Raw genomic sequence first — 16099 nt, 5'->3', positions numbered from 1 at the left:
GTTAATACCAAACCAGAGAGGGATTTCTGGTTTAAGGTGGTAAGTGGTGGTAAAGGGTTTCAGTCTCCTCACCTCTTTTCACAGATTGTTTCATCCAGAATTTAGATCATCTGAATGCAAACCCCAGCATCTCGGGCTTCCTCTTCTTCCCTCTTCTTCTCATTTCACCCCATTCACTTTTAAAGTGGACATTCGATTCTAACCTGGGCACTAGGGATGGAGCCGCCTTGCGGGGATGTAAAGCAAGATGATGCTAATCCTGCCGGTGCTAATCCAGGCGAGGTGGCTCAGCAGTACCTGATCTGCCATTTGCACACCCAAGCTCTGCTGCCAGCATCGCTGAACTGCACCCCCAAACCCTCCAAGCCAGGTACGCCGTGTGTCCGCACAAGAAGCCTGCAGCTGGAGCCTCTCCACACAAGGGCACAGGGCCCAGGTCATCAGAGAAGGTCGGAGAGTCAATAAACTCCTGGGTGGCTTCACAGACCCCTTGCAGCCTAGCTACACGTTGGCTGTGGGGCCGTGGCAGCTCCTGAGCACTCCAGGCTGGGTTTTAAGAGGGCTGTAGGCCTAACGTTTAATATTGCAGATGTGTCCATGCTCAGGTGGCTGGAGCTCATGCAGCTACACGTGAGCTAACTTTAACTGAAGTGCTTTGGGTGCTGCCAGCAATGCAGATCCTGCCTAGAGCAAACTGTGGCAGTGATCTAGGACTGACCTGCATCTCAAGAGGGTTGCATTGCCCACCCTGAGCTCCCACAGCTGTATCTACCCATGCTAGAAGTTAGTGCAGATATGTCCCCGTTGTCCAGCAACATCCTCCAGCTCCTCCAGCACACAGAGCTGTTTGTTTTGCATCCGTCACCTTCCTCAGCCATCCCATCTCCCTCCCGTGGGGTGCAGCCCTTAGCGTTATCGTTACTGGTCCTGCCCCAGACATCAGCGCTGGAAGATGTCAAATGACCTGCTCTTCCACCTCTCCTTTGGAAACTTGGAAACAGGGCTACAGACAAGTTCATCTGGGCTGTGGCAATACTAACCAACGCATCTCTCCCCAACCCCTGAGGGCTTCTCTGCATGCAAAGAGAATGGGACAACGCTGAGAGGATGAAACAGGCAAGAAGGCTTTTTGTTTACTTGCCGGTATGGTGTACGGTCACCAAGCAGGGACCGGGAGGAACCTCCAAGCCTTGTCACTGTCTCTCCCTAAGGGCATTGAGCAGGGCAACACATGCTCCTGCAGCGTCCTGCCAGAACTTCTGCAAATGCTATGCCATGTGTGCACATGTGCAAGCTTGTGCTTTGTTTTGGGGTTGGGTTTTTGTCGGGGTTTTTTTCTGTCATAGGCTGCTGGCAGCTCTGGTACTATTCCCTCAGCCTGTTACGAGTGTACACTGAGCCATTCCCAGCCAGTTGGAGCTTTTCCACAAGATGGTACTCAGCCCAGTCTGTAATTGAAACAGGGCACGGATGCTCCTGGGGAAGGCAGACATCAGCCAAAAACCCAGGCCGTGATAGTCAGAGATATTTAATATACAAATAAGAAGTTGTTTCATAAATATCTTATAAAAACTGTAATTTACTTCCCAATATTTTAGCAGATTATCTTAATGCAAACAGCAGATGTATTTCAGAACAACGAGACAAATGTTTAGCAAAATTAAAGTTATTCATGTGCAGTCACACAGGGAATATTTGCATGATATTTTACTAATTGCTCCGAAATCTGACTTGTAGCAAATAAACAAACAGGGGGAAAAAATAAACCAGCAGGAAGATTAGCCCCAGGCCTCTCTTTTTAAGTTCTCCGAGTCTTTCTTCAACCACTCAACTTTTTTCTCTGGCAGCCTGGGGTTCTTCCCCAGTCCCCTCATTGCACTTCTCAGGCCCCTTACCCTTTCGCGGACTCTGGGATTTCCCCTGGTAAGCGGATTGCATCTGAAAGGGGTTTGATCTTCTTCTTCCCTTGGAGCCCAGGTGCCCTTCCTCAGTCTGCGATTCTGCCTGCTCCCCTTCCCTGTTGCCTGGCTGTGGCCAATGAGGCCAGTTGCCAATTGTCACATTTTCTGGAGCATTTGGGGGCCATATTTTGCTCTTTTACCTAGCTTAGAGGTTGCCCCAGGTAGGATGTAGCCATACAGAAAAGCCCAGCAGAAATGGAGTGGATGGCTTTTTAGTGGCCGGGCATTCAGACGTGGGTTCCTTTAACCTTCTCTTACGAGTTTCAAGTTACAGCAGTGAGAATCGAGTTGTAGTTGCTGATTGTTATGACATTATTTTATGTCAGGTCTATTTATTTGCCCTCCTGGAAAAGAGAATGTATTCTGAGACGTCAAAATATTTTGTTCGCCTTCATTTGATTGCAAGAGGAGCCTTAGGTGAGGTAAGAAAAATGTATGTTTATCAAAATTTTGGTGCGCAGTAGGTGGTTACATGTTTGTATATATTTCATTCTCCTAAATTGAAGGAACACAGAGGGTGCAAAAAAAATCAAGCAGTGGGAAGTTAGCAAAGGTCAGAATTAAAATTGGTATACTTGTATGGAAATCCCATTGACTGCAGGAGCAAGTGAGCTGCCGCACTGGGAAGAGAAGTCCCTGGCTTCCCACGACAGCTGCTTTTTGCCCAAGGTACTGGAGTATCTGGCAGCAGTGAGTGTCTCCTGTCATCATTCTGTCGGTCGCTGTAGGTGGGTAGGAAATGCATTTTTTTTACCTGCCTTCTACAAGCAAAGGGGAAATTTTTAAGCATCTGAGCCTTTAAGATCCCAAATCCCATTGTAAGTCACGTCCCTAGCACTGGAAATAGTCCCCGTTCCATGGTGGGTTCTGGAGTAGAGCCTGGGAGGTTTGGAGGGAATGTGTGCAGCCGCTCTTTGGGCATTCATAGCTTAGGCAGGTCAGTGGGGGCCACCAGAACTCAGGTGCTTGCTCGCTGGCGGTGCAGGTGCTGCGTTCTTCCAGTGCACACCAGGGCAGAGGGTTTCAGCCTGCAAAGTACATTGCTGGGCTTTGCTCAAGAGTCGCTGTCCCTAGGGGTGGGGGGAGCTATGGCTGCCATTCCCTGCAGTTTGTGCTGGGACAGCATCCCAGTTTGGTTGGGGCACCCATGGAGTCCTGGTTTTCAGCCTGACGTGGGCTGCACACCTCCTCTTAGCTCACACAACGTGCATTTGCAGGGTCCTGCTCTTCAGGCTGGCCAGCGTTTGCCTTTTGACTGGCATTTTCCTGGTGGTTGTAAAGTGCAGGGGGATGGGGATGCTGAACTAAATGCACAGGTAGGTGCTGAGAAGTCCCTAAACAGTAAGATCAGCCATAAATCCCGAATGGTCCTCTGAACTTTTGCTACAGTACTTCTGTCAGGCCAATTCTCCTCTAACCTGGTATGTTGGGGCTTTTTCACTTGGAACAACCAAGGTAATGCAACAGGCGATGGGTACTGTTATCTGACTACATAGGAAAAGCGGAGGGAAGAACAGGGCATCATTGTTATTCTTTTCTCTTTAAAAGAGGGGTTTCCATTTCTTAAGTTTACATTTTGAACTCACTGAAGTCTTTCCTTGGCCTCTCCCATCCGCAGGTCACCGCAGGAATATGTAAAAAGGAAATGTTTTATTTTAACAGTGTCGAACAAAGTACATGAAACACACCCTTGCCACTGCATAACATTCCTTAAGTTAAATCGCAGAACCAAGCATAACCTTTTTTTTTCCCCCCTTCGGTCTTTTATTTCATTGAAAAGAGCCTGAAGTATAATATTCTTTCAGGAAGCATAAATTGTATTGCTGGAAGTAATAGCGATCTCCTAAGCAAAATCCCGTAGGACTCATGCCACTCTGCTTTCTGAAAAGCTGCATTCAAGTACATCCAGCGTTGCCTCTTTCCCGGCGGGAATCCTGACCCCTGTGCTTGTGGTCCTGCCTGGGGAACCGTGGACGATGCCAGAGCAACTGGGTATTTTTTTGATTTAGGGTTTGCCTGGTGTTTTGCCCTTTACAGGCAGTCCTGGGTCTCGGGAGAAGCTGTCAGACCCCTCCCCAACTGTCCTCATTTGGGTCCCTCTTCTTGCCTTTCCATTCGCATGTGTAACTCCCGCAAATGTAAATAAAAGTTATGTACACGCACAGAGAGGTAAATAGATGCGTTTATCTTGGCTCAAGACAAGCAGCATCTCCCCAAGGAGCTACTTAGGAGGTTATGGAGAAGCCCACAGCAAAGTGCGGTGGGCTGTACCTTCCTGCATGTGTGTTGCAGAAATTATTGGCGTGTTGCTGATGTTTATGGTGAACAAATAGTTTATTTCTGGGCTCAGAAAGATTCCAGTGTAAATACTCAACTGGCAGCTAGCTGGATGTTTGCCACGTGAAGTTAAAAGGCCCGTGACCAATGGTGTCAGATTAACATTTCCAAGTTGGACAATGTACAAATGGTGTTCTTGGACTGGAATAGAAATAGATGAAAGTGGTCTACTGCAGTGCAAATAACAAACTGGCAACCAGCTGGTCATTGGAAAGAGAACATGCTATGGGAATATGTTTTGTGCAGAAATACTTTATTTTGGAGATAAGCATTAACAATAGGAAGATGAGGCTCGTTTAACAAGAACCATATGGTCTCATCCTGCTTTTATTTCACTCAATGGCAAAGACCTGATTGCCTTTTGTGGGTGCGGGATGGGGATTACCGATAGTAAATAAGGAGTACAATGAGTTGCCTGATCCACTGTTGCCTTTCCAAAGGTGTAAACACATTATTTTTAACTGATGTGTTGATATTTCAGGAGACAATAACTGAAAGGAAACAGAATTAGAGGTGCTTGTTGAAAAACAACTGCTTCCGACAAAATAAGCCAAGACAAAGATCTATTCAAGACAAAGTTATCAAACTGTGTGAAACCAAACCAGAAACATTTCCAAGCTGATAAGCAGAGAAGTAGTGGATGGGTTCATTTTAAAAAAAAAAACAAAAAAAAACAAAACAAAACTTCAGATTTTTGTGAGGAGGAAACAATAGCCTGTAAAAAGTATCTTACATGCAGATGGGGCAATAAGGCAGGGACTTTGCTGAGGTTTAAGTTGCTACACAATTTATTCTGTTAGCAATATAGTTAAAGATAATAGAATTTAGCATCATGGTTTCGGTATAGTCACAAAATTGATTTGTGCTACACTCACAAAAAAAAAAAAAAAAAAGCGCAAGCCAAGGGAGTTGCAGCCTCAGTGGAAAATCCAGTTTTGGGAACTTTTCAAGGATGTAAAACATCGTCTTGAATTGTTTACTTTTATGGGTAGGAAGTAAAAAAGTGAAGTAAGGGTGGAATTGGCATACTTACCACAGTTGGAAGGTCGCAGTAAAACCAGTACAACTCAGCACTTCAAACTCATTTTTAAAAATTATTTTGGTTGTCTTTCTTTTTTTTACAAGTGGCTAAGGTTTGTTATTTTGGTCACAAAAAGGCAGCAAGATGGAAACTCTGTTCCTTATCAAGGAAAATCAAGGTCTGAACATGAAAAAATATGCCGTATGCCGAGGCTTGCGGCTGCCTTTGGGTGTAAGTACTGGGTCCCATTGATTTCCCATGGCTGAAGACAGTTTACAACAGCCAAGGTTATCAGAATTACGTTACGTTACATATGTAGGTACATCCTTTTACTGACTGCTGGGTTTTCTCCAGAGTTTATTTTTCCTCTCTTTTTGCTTTAAAATGTAACTAATAGGGGAAGCGGTGCAGGTTGGGGTGCATGGAGACTCAGGCGGTCAGGTTGCGTGTCTTGGTTCATCGCTGCTGCCAACTCAGAACAGCCCTTCCCCAGGACTCGCTTCTCCCTTGCCTCTGCACAGATGGAAAAACAGACTTACACCACTTTTGTGGATTTTGGGGGGCCTCCAGTGCCCACCTCAACCTCTCCATCTGAGAAATGCTGAGTGCCCAACCCAGGCGTCTGTAATTTGGGGAACTGAGAGCGACCCCACGCTAGCTGGTTGTGCTTGTGATGGAAATACATGCCAAGTGTGGTCCTCGTCCAAAGCTCCTGGAAATGTCTGGAGGTTTCTGCCACATGACTCAGGTCAGGTTGTACACAGGTGAGCCCTGGTGGAACAGCACTTTGGATGCCAACACTTTCAGGAATCCGTTTTTCCAGGTTTCCAGCAATTCTCTAATAAAAAGGAATGAGAGGGGACTTAGGCTTGGCATCCGTTTATAGGAGCAGGATTAATTTGGCAATATTACCAATAAAGAAACAGCCATGCTCCCCTAAAGAGCGGGACTGTGCTGCCCCACCGTCCAGCTCCCCCAAAGCTGGGGAGAACCCTCTGGTTTCATCCTGCTTACTCCCTCACTTTGCTTCTCCCCAAGCAGCGGGGATAGCTGAAGGAGCCTGTCATCATTTTATTGCTGTTTCTAATAAACACATATGGTGATGCATATACCAAGAACAACAGCGAGTCGCTATTGTTCAGTGCACGGCCATATGTGGGCTGTCCAGCGGCTCGGCAGCTGCGTCGTGAGCGCTCAGGAATGTCGATAGCCCAGAGAGAAAGGAATGATTTTTAAGGGCTCTGAGCCTCACAAATAGTGCGTCTGCTTTACATACCACTGTTGCTAAAACAACTTCTGACCGTGGTGTGCCAAAAGCATAGATCAGGCGTTAGTCACCGCAGAAGTTTATAAGGTGATTAAATTTTTAGCAATTGCAATGCAGAAGCTGAGAAATTAGCCGAAACATGTTGAAGGGAGCTTTGCAAAACGAAAAAAAAAACCCCAAATATATATATATATAAATGTTTTGTATGTGTGTACATACAGATGCATCTGTATGTGTGTATTTATACAGCTAGTATTTCTCTTTTTTTTTTAACACCAGAAACTCAGGCACTTGTACATCTAGTACTTCACATCATAAAAACTTTGACCCCAGCACTAATCCATATTTATTTTATCCCATTGTACAAGGGTGAAAGGCATGCGATTTACCAATAGTTTGTTCCCCATTAGCTACATTTCCCTCTGGTCTCATACGGCTCAGCTTGGGTTGGATGATGCATGCTTGAGCGATGCAGAGGCAGCCCAAACGCGGTGGTTGGGTTGCCTTGCGTACATATGTGTTCCTAGCACTCGTCTTTTCCTGATGCCGTATTTACACAGCAACCTGACTGAAAATGAACAGCCCATCTGCACATATTCCTTTTTCCATCAGCGTGTTTGGGGGGGAGAGAGAGAGACTGTGCTTGAGGGAAAAGAGAAATTAAACTTAAAAGCAGGCAATGTTTTTTCAATTTTGGACAAACACAAGCAGGCAACTGTATCTTTATTTAAGCACTTGAATAATTTGACTGACTTGTGTGTGTGTGAGATGCTGAGTACCTACTGTAAATAAGGGGAGAGAGAGAAAATTGTAAGGGATCAAAAAATCAACTACTTGCATATGTCTCCAAGCGTGGATATTAGAAGCCTGATTTAAATATCAAAGTGCAAATGGTTTTGGTCAGTGTTTCTAACACATGGCGGGAAGTCCTTGGGCTTGTACTCCTTTTGTACACAGACCCCTCGCACGCACCATCTTCACGGCACACAAATTACCTGTATAATGGGATGTGATGTGCGTAACCCGTAAAGCCCCAGGACGAACCGCATTCAGGCATTCTCAGAAACCATAGCCCAGCTCAGACTGCCAAAATCCACAACCATTTTTGCCTGGTAAACGAAACCACAAACATTTGCACTCTCAGATATCCCAGCAAAAAGTAAATATTCTATATGACGTACTTTTCAATATCGTAGCGCGCGCACACACACACAAAAAAAAGAGGGGAGGGAAAAGTTATTTTACTTCTATTTACTCCATCTTGGGCAGTTCTTTCCAATGAGTAAAGCCGAAATGCCCACGCCATCTTTCCTTGGAGTAACGAAGGGCCATATTTTCATGGATGTACATGGCACTCGGTTCCTCCAGGGAGCTGTGGCAGGACCTCAAAAAACCCTGGGCTGAGGCCTGATTTTCAGAGGTCCCCAGCATCCCCCGGATCCTCTTAACTTGTATGCAACATGCAGCTTGAGATTGCGCTCATCCCTCAGCTGAATCTTTGAAAACCTCATGATTTCTCAGCATGAGTCAGTGTTTTATGTAAGCCCAGCTCTCATTCCTCCGGAACGCTCCTGAGCTCGTAGCGCTTCGACACCCAAGCTCAGCTTCTTCATCCTTGCAGCTGACCACTCGGGTCTTCAACGGCAGCACAGCAGGCTCCCCGCGCTGCTCCAGGGGGCCGGCACCCTGGCACTGTGGGAACCGAGGCTGGAACAAAGTTGGGCTGGAGAAGGGACCTCCACTCCCAACGGGTGAGACCTTGGGCTTTCCTGTGACAGAAATGCCCATTGCCCATTCTGTCCGGCTGTTTCTTTGGGTTTTTTCCTGTTCCCTCCAGCAGCATCAGTGTTATCCATGCCCCTGCCAGAAAAAAAAAACATTTTTCCATTAAGAATGGTAATAAAGGAGGACGCTAATGTGATGGGTCCCACTTGCTGTTGGTCCTCTGCAGGCACCTGGGGTGGCAGCTTCAGTTCACACCCCTGGCGCCCTGCTGCACCCTGAAGTTGGGTGCCAAAACAGATTTGAGAGGTGGATTATTACACCATAATTATTTTTTTAACCATTCATAATTATTTTTTAACCATTACTTGCGAATGAACTGATGTATATAAAAGCAGATAAAGACAGTGAGAGAAAGTGAGAAGCTAAACCTCATTTTTAATTCCATTTCAGATGATTTTCCCTTGAGAGGTGGAAAATCTCAACCCATGATGCTTACTCTGACTGTTTCCCATGCCCATTTTTGGGAGGGAACTCCTTGCTGGAGGGATAAGCCCTTCACAACCTCTCGGCATCAGCACAGTTCTCCCATTCCCCCTGGAGCAGCCAGGAACCCTCCAGCCCCTCGCCAGCGGGATACCCATGTCGCTCACCCAGTCCCCACCACAGCCAGATAGGAGTCAGCAAGGTGCACTTACGTTCCTGATGCACAGATCCTTTATCGAAAATGCTTGATGATGTAGGAGAGTAAAGCGTGAGGAAACATTGTGGTGCTCGTTGCTGTGCAGTGGGAAGCGGGTGGGAGGGATGGAGAAGCTATGGAGAGGGCTGAGGCATCCCCAGTATTTTGTATGCAGCTAGTCGTACCCCAGCCCGGCTCTGCCTGCGGCTTGGAACATAGCCAAGGCATCCAAGACAATGAAACGGGTGGCCCAGAAGCACATTTTGGAGTATTTTTCAGGTACTGCTGGGTTTTCTTGTACAATTGGCTAGCCATTGGTCATGTGAGATCTGTAACTTAAATTTAGGCCCTAGGAAGAAAGATAGAAAAAAAAGATTTTTTAAAAAATATTGAACAATTTTCTAGAATGAATGTGATTTTTTTGTCCTACTGTCTTTAATCCCGTGGTTGTAAGTGTGTACAAATATATTTGCACTCCCCGTGTATCTAAGTGTGTACAAATACACTTGCACTCAAAGGCAGAAATGCCTCCTGGTGAGGTGATGAAGTAGTCTCTCACAAGAAATGTTTACAATATTTAGAAAAACCATGCAGGAACGTGAAGATCAAGCAAGGGGGAACACGTGCCAGTCCGTTCCACTACCCGACTTAGGTGCAGCTTGGTAACAGCAAAACAGCCTGCCATCTGATGCTGCGGGTGCTACGACCATGTGCTGGCACCGTGCAGACCTCAGGTATGGAAACTTTCTGACAGCAAAATGATGGGGTGTTTCTTATCCTCATTAGTGCATAAATTTTAAATATGTGTATGTAGGGTCACAGCCAAGTTTCATAATGGTCATGACTGTAGAATGCAAGGAACGTGCGCAACAGCATCGGGATTAATCTCTTCTTCCTTGGCCACCCAAGGAACAACCAGCACCTTTCCCAGGCTGAGGATGCTGGCACCTTCATTCCTCCAGGAAAGGGCTCTGTTTAAACGTTTCTTTTCCCCCAGCTGTATCAGTCGGCCTCATAAAAGATGTAAACTCTCCATCCATGTGTGGCTGGCCCGTGCTGGTAGGTAACACTGAAGTGCTGACAGCCTACCTTTTGCTTGCACGTTGGCCATGGTCTTTCCTGATGAATTTGGGTAAAATCCTTTGGCAGCTTGCTTTGCCTATGACCTTCTTTTGCTCTTCTTTCACTGCAGACCTCAAAAGCAATCCTCTCAGACGTCACTCTATATATTTCACTGGAAGTGAAAGAGAACAAAACAAATAAAGACACAACTAGGCTCTTCCTCCATGTTGGTACTTTCTTCAACCTTTCTACTGAGGATTTCCAACTGCATTTGTTGTCGTACAGTAAGGGCCCTGAATGAATTTATTGATGGTAGCTGGAAAAAAGGGGAAGAAAGGAATGAAATCCCTTGAGACAGAAGGTATGTCATGAACTTCCCCAAGTTATTTGCAAATGTTTCTGCCAGTATCAATAAATCCCTCAAATTTCAGGATAGGCTCCATTAATTACAGGATGGCATTATGTATTTAAAGGTTGTTGAAAGTTATATCTGCGATCAGTTATGTTTGAACTGCACGTTCACGTAAAATATTTGTTGTTTTAATACGTAGGCATGCACATGAGCAGCAATAGCATCCGTGGTGTTTTAATAGGCTTTTATTAGTTCGTACTCTCCTTGTAATCTTGTTTTACAGTATGTGCATTCAATGTGTTTGTGTCTATGCTCTTCATGCACACATCGCAGGATGCCAAAACATCCTTCTGCTTCCTTTTTTCCAACCACTTAGTCAGGCACTTGAACGCTTTCCAAATCTTGTTAAAAAACAGAAATAGTGCTATCACTTCTTTTTGTTGGAGTGCATGGAAAGGGATGGATGGAGAGGGCGATGGAAGGGTAGAGGAGGAAGCTGGATGGCTGGGAGGTGGGGGATCTTCATGGGTGAGCTCGGAAGAGCCTCGGTGCTGTGATGCCCTGACCTGATCTGGGCTTACTGCTCGCTGTGAAATGCAGGGCTTTTGGGTCACTTGCTGGATGGAAAAGCACTGCAAAGATGCTCCTTGTACATTATCTCCAATTTAAAATGGTTATGAAGCAAAAATTCCCTGCCTCAAAATCACAAGCCATTTGTCTGAGCTGACATGGATTAGTTGTGTTTATATTTTAAACTATCCCCTGCTCTTTTTTTTTTCCCCCAGGAAAATGTCATGTAACGTTTAAATGGGGTTCTTTTCCCAAGTAAAATAGATTTAAAAAATCAACTTTATTTTATTCCCTATTTTTTCCGGAAGCTAAACTAACTAGACAGGCTCAACCTAGATTCAAGAAATGCTTCGAATGTGTGTTTCTGGTGAGTTAAAAATTGCTCCAGAGACTGTTCGAAGTGTTTCAGTCAGGTGCAGACCTGCTGGGTACCACTGGCATCATGTCGTGCTGGTGGTCCTGGGACACCCTGGTAGACGCAGTGGTTTACCTCTGTTTTCTGATTCAAATAAATGTTTACTGGTGTGCATCTCTTAGACAAGGAAGCATCAATTTTGGCTGGAGCCTGGAAGCTGTGCTGTAAAGGGGGAAAAAAAAAAAAGAGCAGTATTAATGAGTATTAATTAACTAGATGCTATGACCACAGGGAGTGGGAAAGGGTGTTTTCCCTTTGATTGCTCTTGTAGATGTGGCTTCTCTAATGTCTACAGGCAGTTGAGTTCATCCCATTGCCGTGGCAGGAGGTGGCCGTGGCTGCCTTGGTTCCCTGCCTCCATGAGGAGGTGACGTCCGTCCGGTCTGACCGCAGTCACCCAGTGGGTTTCAAAGCGTGCATTGATGCAGGCATGCGCCCACGTGCCCATACATACACGCAGAGCCTGGTGAGAAGCCAGCCCCTATAGCCTTCAGAAACACAGATACAAATAGTGTCGCCTCACTGCTGCGTGTGAGGAAGATGAGTGCAAGGCTCCCGCTGCCTCCCAAGGGGGGCTGGGATTTCAGATTCAGTCGAGGAGCTCACTAAGGTGTCATGACGCAGCCGTCGCTGGCTGTCTATGCTGCATCCCACACTGGTTCATGGTCAGCAGAAAAGCTGGTCAGATAGCATTTATCAGATTTTTTTCTTGGCGAGTGCCCCACAATCTGAGTAATGTATTTTACAGGGTTTTTTGCCCAGATGACAGGCTTAATAGTGTAATTATCAAAAGCAGTCCTTTGATGGGTCTCAGGAGAAAGTTTGAAGGCAAATGCCAGGTTTCTCAGCGGAGCAGCAGCACCAGCCACGTCCTGAGGAGCAGCCAGCCACGTGCCGAGACTTCTGCTCATAGCATCTCCTCGCAGCCATGGCCTCCATGAAACATCACAGCAGGGAAGAGCTGTCCAAACCCAGATAGGTAGCAGGAGTGTGTCTCCTCGGGGGGGGGGGGGGGGGGAAGTTGGTGGTGTGTCAGCCCACGAAGCCTTCTGCCCTGTTACTGGAGCGGGGTAAAAGAGCCACTCCACAGGAAGAAAGAAGCAGGTGAGGAGCTCCTATGGGATGCTCTGCCCTCCTGGGGACGGCAAGCCTCAGCTCTAGCCCTCGGGATGCAGAGGTGGTAAGAAACGGTGGCGTATTTTTCACTTTGTTGAGGGTATGGCTGGTTTGAGGTCATGGGTTGGGTCTTCTTGCTCCTCCGAAAGCAAAGGACATGGGTGAGCCTCCTGCTATCGGTCTGTGCTTGGTCAGCAAGGATGGAGGACAGGTTGTGCAGGCTCACATTAAACTACATTTTTCAAATAAGTGGTGTCTTTGTTTGTTTGTGGGTTTTATTTCAGGAGAATGACCCTGTTTACTTCAAGGCTGATGCACTCTTGGAAGTAATAACGATGGTGGTGGGGAAAATACCTCTTTCATAAGAAAACATGGTATGTAAACACACAGCACAGCTCAGGCCACGTCTTCATTTCACCCATGAGAAGTTTGTGCAAGTGCAGAAAAGTCTGGGTTTTTCTCCTGCCCCCCAAAGAAACATAATCCAGAGTTTATATCGGATGGTTTATGGGAGTTTATTGGAATATCCAACAGGGTTCATGTAGTGTGTCATAAGGTAAAGCCTGTTCATTGGTGATTTACAAGCAGTGTGTGCCGGTGTTACTGTAATTTATAGACCACAGATGGTCAGGGGGTGCCCCTGCTGACTTGTAGCTGAATAAGAAGCTGAGCCCTGCATGTCATCTGCTGCGGGTACCTCCGGCTCACTTCCCCAAATTAGTGCTGATCAAGACCTACCTTCCCACCCGGAGGGTCCCGAGACCTCTGCCTTACAAGCGGGGGCTGTTTCAGTAGGGGAGAGGCTACAGATGATTAAGGCTGGGGGGGGAGGAAAAGCCAAGCCTATCGGAATGGCACCCAAGGAAAATTGCTTTTTACGATAATAACTTCCCTTCTCAAGGCTGGTACTTCACTTGATGGGTTTTTGTCACCTGTTAAATGGAGAAGGAAGAATGTCAATCCCTCCTTTCATACACGGGTCTAAGACAAACATCTCCTCTACAAAAATTTATATATATTCATAAATCTCCCTTGTAAAGACCTCTAGCATAGATCCTGTCTTTGTTCTCATCATTTTACCCTTTTAGGTAATTACTCTTTAACTGTATTTTACTACGACTTCCTTTCCGGCATCAAGTTTACCAATGTCTTTGCTTCTTTAAACCTTATTAAATAATTGTCTCTTTATTCCAGCAGCTCTTTCTGATCCCCCAGGAATGTGCTCCTGGTGGATGCACAAGGCAGAGGGAGGACAGGGATAGCAGCACGTCTCACCCAAATTTTGGGGAGATTTTTTTAAATTTTTTTTTGGCCAGGGGATCGGGCCCCTTTTGGCTTTGAATTTCTCTGGTTGACAAGGTTCGTCACACCGCCTCATCTTTCTCCCGGGCGTGTTTTTGTCTTGCTGCGTGTGGCCTTGTCCTGCCCACGGAAATCTCACGGTGGCCCCTGGCAGGATCTGCAGCCTTTGCAGGGACATGCTGGATCCAGGGACGCCTGGCGCTCTGCTCGCCCACTGCAGCAAGGTCATGCATTTTAACAAGGCACTGCCGATCCCCTTTTTAAAGGGCATTGGTTATGTTCTGTTAAAATGGGCTTTGAACTCAGCTGACCCTTCACCAGTAGGACATTTCAGGACTTTTTTCTGCCTGGACCACACTTGACACCTGTTGGCAAACACAGCTGTAAATGCTGCTGCGAGAAACCTGCGTCCAAGCTCAGAACTTGACTTTTCCCCCCCGCCCCCCCGCCCCCCAAGAGTAAAGATGTAAGAGAATTTGGTGGCTTCTTTAGTTAATAAAAAGAAAAAAAAAAACAACTTTGTTTTTCCTTATCAAGATGGGTGGAAAAAAAAACACCCTATAGACAAAAGAAGCAGAAGGAGAGCTGTAATGGAAATAAAATTGACAGCCTCTCAAAACTCAGGTGGCACTTTCCTTTTCCAGTTAATTACAGTTTTAATTACATGGCTTCTTGTGACTCCTTGATACCTAATAAACTAGACTCTGTGGGGCGGCAAAGTTGAGTTTTGCTTGAACTGCAGGTGTAAGGCTCAGCATGAAACATAAATCAACTTCTTAAACATGTTCCCAGGGTGTGTTCAGGCTTTTTCTTCCTATTCGCTTGTAAAAATCACATCTTTTCACCATTGTTGGGTAGGGGAGAAAAAAAAAAGGTCTGAAGCTACAATGCAGTGAGTATTACATTTGTGTCTTTGGATATAAAAACCCCCTTTTAGAAGGGGGGGGGGGCGGGAAAGGCACTTTTTAAACCTCAGATTGGATGAATTTTAAAGCAGTGTTGCATTATCCATATAGACCCTCTGTCATTATCATTTTTTTGGTGGGGGTCACATAACGTAGAAGAGGAAAGTACATTGGCAGCGTGAAAACAAGGGGAGATGGGTATGTGGAAAATAAAGGGACATTCAGCCCACAGGAGCTGCCTCTTTCGAACGTTTTCAAAACAGAGCATGCCTGTTCGTTCTTTGTGTGTTGTGCGATGGAGATGTGGGCTCCAGTCAGGTTCAAGCATAGTGCTATGTGTTACCGATGAGTGGGGAAACACGCTGATGAGCTGTTGCAGGGAAAAGCTGGAGGAAAATATGGTCGAGAAGTTCCCGTTGGTTTCAAGCCCAGGACATGTGATGGGGCCACGAGCCAGCAGCAGGGAGCTCTGTCACGACCAAACATTGTGACGGTCAGAGGGGATTTCACTGGAAGATCCCCCTTCTTCCCTCTTCCTGAAACCAAAAAAAATTGGAGGGGGAAAAAAAAAAAAAAAAGGAAGGAGAAAAGAGGAGACCTTCACACATGGCATTTGGATGTTGGTGCAAAACATGAGTAACAAGGTCCATGTGTGGGACATGAGTGTATCAACAAGTTCTTCTCAACCTGTGAGACACAACCTTGGAAGGACTTTTTTTTTATTGTCTTCTTATTAGTTTTATCTTCAGCTTGTGATTTGTAAGCTGAAGTACTGGTTTTATACAAGTGCAAAAAAAGGGTATTCATCATGAGTGGAAGGGACATAGCTGCCTGGTGAGCAGCTTTCCATGCCCAGTAGGGGCAAAGTGGAAGAAATTGCAGTGTCCTGCTTGCCTTTCAACATGAAAGGCCTTTCAACATGCAGAAGGTGCAGAGAGAAGGCTCCGCTTGGGCTGGACCACACGGCTAGATGGTCTTTCCTTCAAGCACTTCTGCAGCCCTTGAGCAAAACCCATCGCTGCTGCCCTCCTGCAAAGAGCCGGCTGGATCCATGAAACTATTGCTCTTCTCCTCCTTAACCCCCCCCCCCCAAAAAAAAAACCAACTTCCCCCTGCTTTGACACCTGTAGCAGATGGAATACAGCAATTGAGGGCAGGTGGCAAGATCTAACACGCAGTTTGTCGACGTGTACCTGTGCTATATACCATATACTGGCACTTCCACACTGCCTGGTCCACACAGGTGGCATTGTGACAGGGGCTTTGTGCCCTGGTCCTGGAGGACATCAGTGCCGTGGAGCCCTGGTGTAGCCTACATCACGAAAGCAGAGCAGGCACACCTTGGACAGACAGCTCAGTGTCCTGAAACACCAGCATTAACTCTGAG

At 46.2% G+C, this 16099-nt stretch overlaps 1 long non-coding RNA gene across 4 annotated transcripts in view; it reads left to right on the top strand.

Moving 5' to 3' along the window:
* The window catches only part of LOC119150325, a 46267-nt gene extending 30460 nt beyond the window's left edge, over positions 1 to 15807 (top strand). For 2 of the 4 annotated variants that reach the window (XR_005105018.1, XR_005105016.1), the window contains exon 4: positions 10183 to 15807. This is a non-coding gene — a long non-coding RNA (uncharacterized LOC119150325). The remainder of the gene's footprint in view (positions 1 to 10182) is intronic. The other 2 variants (XR_005105019.1, XR_005105017.1) reach the window with 2 other exon arrangements.
* The last annotated feature ends 292 nt before the right edge of the window (positions 15808 to 16099 follow it).

This window comes from Falco rusticolus, chromosome 6 (genome assembly GCF_015220075.1).
Source record: "Falco rusticolus isolate bFalRus1 chromosome 6, bFalRus1.pri, whole genome shotgun sequence".
NCBI classification, from domain to species: Eukaryota; Metazoa; Chordata; class Aves; order Falconiformes; family Falconidae; genus Falco; species Falco rusticolus.
This window is presented reverse-complemented; position numbering and strand designations above follow the sequence as displayed.